Here is a 9,804-nt window from a genome sequence, read left to right as displayed (position 1 = left end):
CCTGGTGATTCTATGGTTCTATGATTCTATGGGGTGTTTGTCTTGTCCTACCTACAAAGCACCTGTCCCACCAGCACAGCTTGGTTGCACATAAATGTGATGGAACTCGGGCAGAGCTTCATTTGGTGTCCACTGAAATCGTTACATGAAATCCAAGTGGCTCCAGCTACAATGGAGACATGCCCTTGTTTTGCCTAATTAAATAAATACACAATTCCTTTGCCTTTTTCTTTTTGTTTTGAAGAATAAATGCAAGACAGAGCATGGAAGAGCTGTGGGCAAACTTTGCTTCCTTTATTTTATAATATTAACAGTGAACTCCATTCCCTCTCATTTCTTTGGAATATGTTTTTTTTGTACATACAGAAGGAGCAGTACTTTCACCTAAAATAATCAGTAGTTGCATTGCTGTGCTTGCTAGCTTTACTACAACACTCACAGAATGTCCCAGTAGAAGAAGCATAGAATCGTTTGGTTAGAAAAGATCTTTGAGATCAACGAGTCTAAACATACCTGTCCACTACATGCAAGACATAACTTTCTGAGTTGTTTGCGGTGTTAGCTCCTTTTTTTTTGCTTAAAAATAATACTAAAATAGATGGTGACTGATACCAGCAAATAATTTGTCAAACAGGATTAATGCATGGGCTGTACGGGTAGGCACTCCATGTTAGCACTTCAATGTTTGAAATCTGTTGAAACTGTACTCTAATCAATTTAAAAACTTAGAATCATAGAATCATGGAATAGTTTGGGTTGGAAGGGACCTTAAAGGTCATCCAGTTTCAAACCCCCTGCCATGGGCAGGGACACCTCCCACTGGATCAGGCTGCTCAAGCCCCATCCAACCTGGCCTTGAACACCTCCAGGGATGGGGCAGCTGCAACTTTCCTGGGAAACATGTTCCAATGTCTCACCACTCTCATCGTGAAGAAATTCCTCCTTATTTCTAGCCTAAATCTGCCCCTGTCCAGTTTATACCCATTGCCCCTTTCCAGTTTATAGCCATTAAAATTTGAAAAGTTATCTTGTGTATTTAAACAGAATATTTCCGTAGAAATTTTTAGAACTGTCTGGGAAATGATATCCACATAGTTTTTCTCCTAAAAGGTAGAAATCCCTAAAAAGTAACTCTCCACTCTTACTTCTGTCAGATTTTGAGAATGGAAAGTGAGTTCTTAAAACAACACAAAAATTTCTGGAAAATATTTTGACTTTTGAAATTAAAGATGCCCAAAGTCAGCAGCCCTGGTTCTCATGAAATTCCTTTAGCCATTCCCACAGAAGATCAAAGACAGTACGTGGAGGATATTGTCTTTTTTTTTATCTATTTTTAGGCAGCTCCTAAGGGTCGTTTCCTAAAGAGCTTTTTGGTCTTAGCTGGTATGTCTACACATGGTTCATTATTGAATTAAGTTGTTTCAAGATTATTTTGGCCAGATCTGGGAACAATTAAAACAGTCTCAGAAATAACCACAAGATGATTGAACAATCAGTCTCACCTCTGTATTAATTGCTTTGCAGAAGTGTGATGAAGTTTTTTTAGGTGAAGAGAGAGTTTTCCTGCCTTTAGACTTTAGGAGTGTAAATGTCCTCAGAGAAGCCAGTCACTCTATACTCTTCATCATAACAGTGTAAGAATTGGCTCTACAGAACAGTTAATGAGATCTGGTTTCACTGACTGATCCCAAAGCCTCAAGGGACCACAGAGGATGAACGGAGTGGTTATTTCAGATGTGCAAAACTCCACCTTTTATGGTTGTCCAGGGAAGTCGTGTCTGCCCCATTCCTGGAGGTGTTCAGTGCCAGGTTGGATGGGGCCTTGGGATGATCGATCTAGTGGAACATGTCCTTGCCCATGGCAGGAAGGTTGGAACTTGATGATCTTTAAGGTCCCTTCCAACCCTAACTATTCTATGATTCCATGATTCTATGATTCTATCTTCATTCACATGTCTCCTAACGTAATTGTGTCTCATATCTTACTGTAGGCTGGGATAAATTACATACATAGATCTTCCAGAATAACCAAAATAAATACATACTAAACCAAAAACACACCACAAGAATAACATTTTGAATCATTGTTTTAAGTCACTATAACATCCTAACACTGCTTTTCAAGCTTGGACTGAGTTTCCTCTTGACACTGAATTTTGCTTTGGACTTTGGTGTTTCTCTCTCTCTCTTTTTATTTTTTCTTTAAATTTGTTTTGTGTGTGAATTCACATTTTGACAGAAATACTGTAAACAATACCAAAAAATATTCCCAGTAGATTTAGCGTTACATGCAGGCAACGATCAGCGGAGCACTTCAGCGACCTCACCATCTTCTGGCCCATCTATCTTTGACTTCCCAGCCCAGATCACCATTTTGAAGGATCTTGATGCGTATCAGTGCTGTAAATCTGAGCTGTGCTGTGCACTTGCACTGTTGATTCAGCTGCAGTGGGTATCCGGTCATTTAGGCTGAGGAGTTAGAGGCAGATGGTCATAAGGCTCGCCAAATCACTCCCTTCTGTGCTGTTGGCTACAGAAACTGGCATGCGTTAACCATACTAGCCCAGTAGGCCATCTGGATTCAGACAAACCTTCAACCCGTTTTCTGGCATGTCTAAGACTCGTAAAACTCAGCTTGTTGGCAGTCATGGGAATTTCTGGGTTTTTTTTTCAAACAGATGTTCCAAGTAACCATGACCTGATGTTTCATTTGCTGCCTGGGGTTTCTTCGCGTCTATTTCAAGACCTTGCAACGTAGACATTGCTGTGAAACGGGTTCTCCTGTGGAAAACAAAACCTGGGATGGAAAGTTGAGGGTTTCATTTCGCAGCCAGTTTTTCAAATCGTGCACAGCAATCTGTCTGGCCCTAGAGATGGATCAATCCTGCCATCACAGTACTTTGGGCTCTGCTTGAGGTGGCAGAGACCTCATAGACCTCTACACCTGAAAATAGTGACTAGAAGTCCTTCAAGTTAGGGTCTACAAGTAAGGACCTGTAGTAGATGGAGTGGAGATAGCATGAGGTAAAGAATACAAGTTAGGGAGGAAAGGTTGTGCATCAGTAACCTACATTTTAAACTTCAGAGTCTTAAAATTGCAGCTAAGCTCCTGAATAATTTTGTAGGTCTAATCATAGAATCATAGATCATAGAATCACCAGGTTGGAAAGGACCCACTGGATCATTGAGTCCAACCATTCCGTTGTGTTTAGCAAAAAAAAAGAAGCAAAGATCGCACAGGGAATTATCTAGTGAAATGCTAAGTACTAAAATCCTTGCATGCGATTAATTAAAATTCAGGGGAAAAAAGGGAAAAATAAGGAAAATTAATCTAGTAACCTATCTGAAGGGCAGGGATCAAAAAACTCCTTCCCTGCTAGCTGACCCATGGTAAAATTTTCTCTCCAGGAAAACAACTTATATACAGTATCACACACTATTTACAGTACCTAGGACGTTGGACTAGATAACGAAGTAGATCTTTCTATCTTTTTCTTTTTTTAGAAAAAAAAAAAGCCCAAGATTATGCTGATATCCTCACCCCAGACTTGGATAAGAGAAAGTTTTATTCAGTTATGAAATCAAATACTCTAAAGCTCATGAGATGGCAGCCATTAGAGCACAGCATGACTAAATACTATTCACCTAACATAACATTATCCATCAAGAATCCAACACACACACACGCAGAAATGGCCCACACCCAGTGCACCCAGCCAATACCTAATCTGTTGAAAATTAAGCTGGTAATGTATGTTAAAACATTTGTGGGAAGCTTGGACCCTGAGATATTTTGCTACAGTCTACGAGCCTTTCAATTAATTCATTACTCATTCTCCCCACTTGCTTATTCATAACCAGAGGCTATTGTCTTGTGTTTCTGACATCACACCCCGTTACCACAGCAACAGTGATGATGTCACAAGGGGAGACTTAGCACCTATTAATACGAATAGGTGCACAGAAGAGATGAATAATGAGTTCAGAGCCTGAATTAGACACAAATTACTTGGAATTTTTTTGGACAGGAAAAATACTTGAAAGGTAAATGGGGCTTATACTTAAATATTATGTTTTCATTGCACTTGGACAGCGAACAAAAGTTGATATTTGAGCAATAAAATTACAAATACTGGGGTGAGAACAGCTGTAGGATCATGAAAGTTTTTTTCCATGTGAATGAGCCAAAAAATATGGCTTTATTTTGAATACTAATGGATAAGAGCATGTGCCCTAGAACCCAAAAAGGCACAGGGTTCACTAATATCCGGGTACTTGGAGTCCTCAGTCTGACAGACCATGATTCGACAGGCTATTGCATTACGTTTAACCACACTTTCTCTGTTTCCCACTGAGATGTCTTTCCACTCACACGTACTCTTTATGTTTCCTGGTCAATATTTTTACTTTCTCCTTTGTTCAGCTCAAATCCTTTTCTTCTGGAGTAAGCTGAATTATCAGCATAATCATGCACCCTAGCACCTGCTAACCAGTATGAATAAAATAGTTGGTGAAATATTGACTTTCATTAAAAAATCAGAGCATGTATTTTTTTGATCTAGAATAAAACAGAAGTATAAATAGTCTTTATGTTATTCCTGCTTTCCTTTGTTACCCAAGGGAAAAAATGAATATAATTAGGGTCGCTATGTCAAATAAAGTTTTAACTGTACAGCTTGTATGTGTATCACCAGAGTTGGCTATCTTGTTCATTTAAAGCCTAATTTGGCACTAGGAGATACTTCCCACAGGTTGGATTGGTACATGGGAAGGAGAGACACAAGAGAAGGTAAAGGGTGCTTCTTTCCTCTAAGACCTTGATCATGGTGCCCTTGCAAAGGACTCCTGGACATTTCTTGGTGAGACAAATCTTTCCTGCAAACAGGTGTTGTTCCCACATCAGTTCTCTTGGTTTCCTGCTCCTTGGCTGTTTGTCATTTAGATTTCCCAGCCCAGATTCATCTCATCTGTCTTGGGCACCGAATTGAAGCGTTTGAATGAGGATTATAGTCACCTGCAGCTCTCCCAGCAGTCAGGAGGGGAAAGAAGACATCTCCAGAGGCTGATTCTGTGGAACGTTGTTTATGTGTGGACAATTAAGGAGCAGCCCTGACAGCTGAAATGTTTTGGGCTTAGTACAGGGTATTTGATGGGATGTGACAGCGGATCTTATCCAAGGAGAGGCACTTGAGCATCAACCCACCACCTCTGACCTGCAGTTCCTCGAAGCTCTGAAACAACTTCTTCACTGTGCAATCACCTCTCCACTTGTCACAACTTGCTTGCTGGCACCCTTCCTCCCTGCTGTGTTTAATTGATGGTACTTCTTGTCATATATTGCGACATTTTCCTACAAGATTATTTTATTTTATATTTTACTTTTTTTTCTGCTACAAAATAGTGATAATGCATATATTTCTATTTTTATATACAAAGTTCACTTTCCTTCTTCCTTATTGCTTTCTAAAAATAAAATGCTACTGGTATTTTACGTGGGAGAAAAGAAAAAAGAAGCTGACTGGTAAACTCTTGTAATCTGCATCTCAAGTTCTGAGATTTTAAATGGAAATTACCTAATCTTTCTACCCTTCCTTCAGCAACGCAACACCTACATTGCAGTCAGAGAGGATTCACAATCTGCCCAGGAGTTACTGATGGCAGGAACACCCTGTCCCAAGCACCTTCGCCCGCTGAGTGTTTTTCCAGAGGTGGCAAGGCCTTCCACTCCATCTTTTGGCAGGCGACACGTAACGCCAAACCTTATAGGCAGGAGGGTGAAAGCCAAGTCTTGAGGATGCTGTCAGCGTGAAGGGATGTGCAGCAACCATCAGCTCTGTGCCTGCTCCTATTGGACCCCAGGAAGGTGGAAAGCATCGTGGTTTCACTCGCTGCTCTTGACATGAGGATCAAGCTGCCCATCTGCTTCCACCACGCAGTCTGATATTGGCTCCCATGGACTCAGCGTGGAGCCACGCTGGCTTCACCAAGGAAGATAGTGGTGACCTGATGTGTCCTCAGCTTGTCACTCTCCATACCAACAGTCCTGAGGAGGAGAAGCTGTGCCTCTAGGTGGCTATCAATATATGTGTTCAATGCACCTCTTTTCCCATATGGAAAAAAACACGTAAAATATATATGTATCGCTCTCCCAGAGTGCTGGAAAGCTGATCAGATGTCCCAGTGCTTCTTACAGAAGACAGAAACATTTAAAATGTCATCTAAGTCATGCTTGTTTGTAGTAAGTGTTGCTCCCTAAGAGGCCCACACACATATTGGACTATAAAAATATACACATAGGGCACGTCACAAACACTCACACATGACTCCATGCAAACTCACACAGACATTTAAGAGACAAACACTGCTTCAATCACCTTATATTTTAAATAGGGAAAGGCAACGTTAGATTTATCCCATTTTACAAACAAGATGAACTGAGGTTCAGAGACATTAAGGGTCAGGTCTTCAAAAATGTCTCGGCAGCCATGTGTGAATGACATAAAAGTATCTACTTTTAAAAATCCTTCCTAGCTTCTCTTTGATCTGCTGAATTCTTAAACCAGCCTCACTCACCTAAGGTCACTGTGATAGACACCGTTTGTCCTTCTGAGATGCTTTCACCCCTAGACTGACCTTCAACAAACCTTATTTAAGTTGTGTGACTACTTGCAGGTAGGACACAGAAAACATATCCTTGAATAAGGAGAAATATTTGGGTTCAAAATGTTCAGTTCACTGCAGGAGCACATGCAACACATTTGGTATGTGTTTTAGCCATCCAGCAATGACAGAGCATGCATGAACACAAGAAGAACCAAAGAAAACAGGAGCAGCCTATAGTCCTAGGCTGATCTCAGCCAGTCTCTACAGCTGCTCATGTTTTTATGTAAGGCTTCCTGCCCCTATGCTGGGAGCGTGATGGCTCTTCCATGCTGGGTGACTCACTTTAAGTGTGAGGAGCCAAAGCTCCCCACCTCTTAGTTCCTCATTTATCACATCCTTCCCCTCTTTGCTGTCTGCAACTGCACAGGATTCATCACTCCAGATCAAGCTACAGAGCCAGTATCGCTCCACAGAAGACAGAAATGGTGAAACAAACAATATTTTTGCTTATGTTTCCATGTATCTACATCTGATCTTGTATTTAACACCAGACTAGAAGGTCATAACAAATCCTTCTGGCTCTAAAATCTGTTCAATTCATTGAATGCACTATGTGGAAAGTATTCATTCTTCTTTGCCTATAAAAATACACAGGTATAGACAAATATGTGCACATACATATATATGAAATATGCACACCCACAGTCTGTGTACACACATATGCATTTTATAACCCTTCACCTAGATATCTATAAATCTCTAGCCTCTTCTGTTTAAATTTTCCCTAGAGTGTAGCTACAGATTATTAATGATAAAATACGAACTGATGCTCATAACCTCCCTGTGTATTTAAGGTGGGATTTGATTTCAACTACTCTTAGCCCACTAAAAGTAAAATTTTAAGCCTCGCCTAGTTGTCAGGGCTTTTTTATAGTCAATAAAAAGAGACAGGCACTTCTAGAGGGCAATTTGGCTGATGTGCTTTGATATTTATTGGCAAGATATAGATGTCAACTGCAAAGTAGGGCTGTTAAAAGAGGGGGTGAAGTGGATTGAGAGTGGATAGAGTAGAATTTAAACAGTGATTCAGAGCCATAACACCAGCTGTTTTCAGTGCTAGTGTGTTCATGTGGGCTGAGTGTGCAAGTTCCCATTATAGTTCCCATTGGAGACCTTTTCAGAGTACCCAGGTGGATCCAGAAGAGTGATATAGACAACCCTAAAATAGTCATCCACCAGCTTAGGACCTCAACTAAACTGGTTATCTGGTGGGTCTCTTCCAACCTGGTTATTCTATGATTCTAAGATGTCATTCTCCAAACACATATAAAGAGTGGAGATTATGGGGCATCAAAGATATGTCCCCAGGGCTCGCAAACACAACACAGGACTTCTGGGGACCTGCATCTTTCTGAAGTGGAGCTGGAGGATCTATGAGATACATTAAAGTATTTCAAGATTAAATGTCTAGTACTAAAACAGCTTCAGATCTTCAAGGACTGTGACTGAAGGAGGTATAGTTAGTTAGATAAACAAATCATACAGAGATATGGGGCTCAGCTTGGATCACCACGTCTTGTGCCACATGAGGTCCCACTAGGACATCACCTCACTTCTATCTGCCTCTTTTGTAAAGAATAGATCTGCTGTTGTAGGCTTTTTGTGAGATCTAAATGTTCCATGTAGATATTGCAGATATTTTAGAGGCAACACAGATGACACAAAACCACAATATCCTTAACAGAGTGTGTCTGAGCGTGAGGGCAACCTTCATGCTGAAATTATTCAAGTCTATAGGTCTTAAAGGCTAAAACAGATCTAATTTTAAAATATTCTTCTGTCTGGTGGATGATGCCAAGAATGAACAAAGAGGAAGATTCTCTGGAACAATTCAATTGGATGAAAAGTATTCATTTCTTAATGTTATCTCATGAGAACTGTTGGACATTTGCCTTTCATTAAGGAAATAAGCATCTCTGCCACCTTACTAGCAGGAAATTTGAGTAGGAGTGTTCAAAGAAATGAATTGCAAGCATATAGAAATCTTGTGGTTACTCACAGCATGATACAGGTTGGAAGAGACCTCCGAAGGGCATCTCGTTCACCTCCCACTCAAAGCAGTCCATACGTCCAACCAACTTTTTGTTCTTCACAAGAAGTGTCCTCCTTCTGCATTTAAGGTTAGTTTTTAGTTACCATAGCTGTCCCACAAATAATAGCATATCCTCCTGTGATATCTGCTTTTATCCTACCATTTCACTTTCTAGCATGGCTAAATTATGCAATTATCAGTGATGCAAATGTCCAGTCTATTAAAGAAGGGGACTTACAACTACTTCCAAACAGAGCTTTTCCCTGGCTTTAAGGGCTGAGTGGCAGTGATAGTTAAGGTGAGTTTTAGGGTTACCCTCAAGGCTTTAGTATTAACATTCTTACAGTATTAATCCCAATTAAGTTTGTTCCTTGACTCATGAGTTCCCTCTTCTTTCTGGTGCTTATAAGGAAAGTACATAGAGAAGGGAAAACACACCATCTGCAGATTCTTTCTTAGAAGTTTTCTTTGCAATAAGAAGACAATGTGGGTAGTTTTGGACCAGTTCAGACAAGATAACTGTTATTTTGTACAGTATAGGGCAACCTCAAAAGAATGTGTTGATGCTTTCATGGCTTCTCCAGATCACTGAAGGCAAAGGGGTTGCTTCCTTCCCCTGCAATGGGCTTTGGTGATGTCCTCATACTGCAGTCATTCATATTGTATTCATGGTTTACTTTAATTCTTGCATTGTTAAAATAAATGCTACAAAGTCAGCAAGTACTTTCTTCCAAACAGATGATCAGAAGTATAAATGAACATATATTGTCACTAGTCTATGAGGATTGCAAATTTTCATGACAAACAGCTAATGCTAGAAGAAAAAGGGAAGTAAAAATGCTAAACAACTTGCAAGATTAAGTATCCATGTCTCCCTTAGACTTTCACTGTCCATTGGTCAGACAACTCTTGCTTTCTAACAGTTACTCTTCATAGTTTTGACTGAGTAGTTGGATCTCTGAACATTGTCTAGCAACAGTTATTATTATCACATACAGAAACAAGTATGGGCATATATAAAAGTATAACATTTTTATTTGCTTTATGAATAAATATTTTCATATCTCTTTGGGATCAGAAAATGGAAAGTTCTCTCTATATGCAGAAAA

This window comes from Phaenicophaeus curvirostris, chromosome 6, assembly GCF_032191515.1.
Source record: "Phaenicophaeus curvirostris isolate KB17595 chromosome 6, BPBGC_Pcur_1.0, whole genome shotgun sequence".
In the NCBI taxonomy this organism is placed as follows: domain Eukaryota; kingdom Metazoa; phylum Chordata; class Aves; order Cuculiformes; family Cuculidae; genus Phaenicophaeus; species Phaenicophaeus curvirostris.
The sequence above is the reverse complement of the archived record's forward strand: the minus strand, read 5'-3'. Positions refer to the sequence as shown.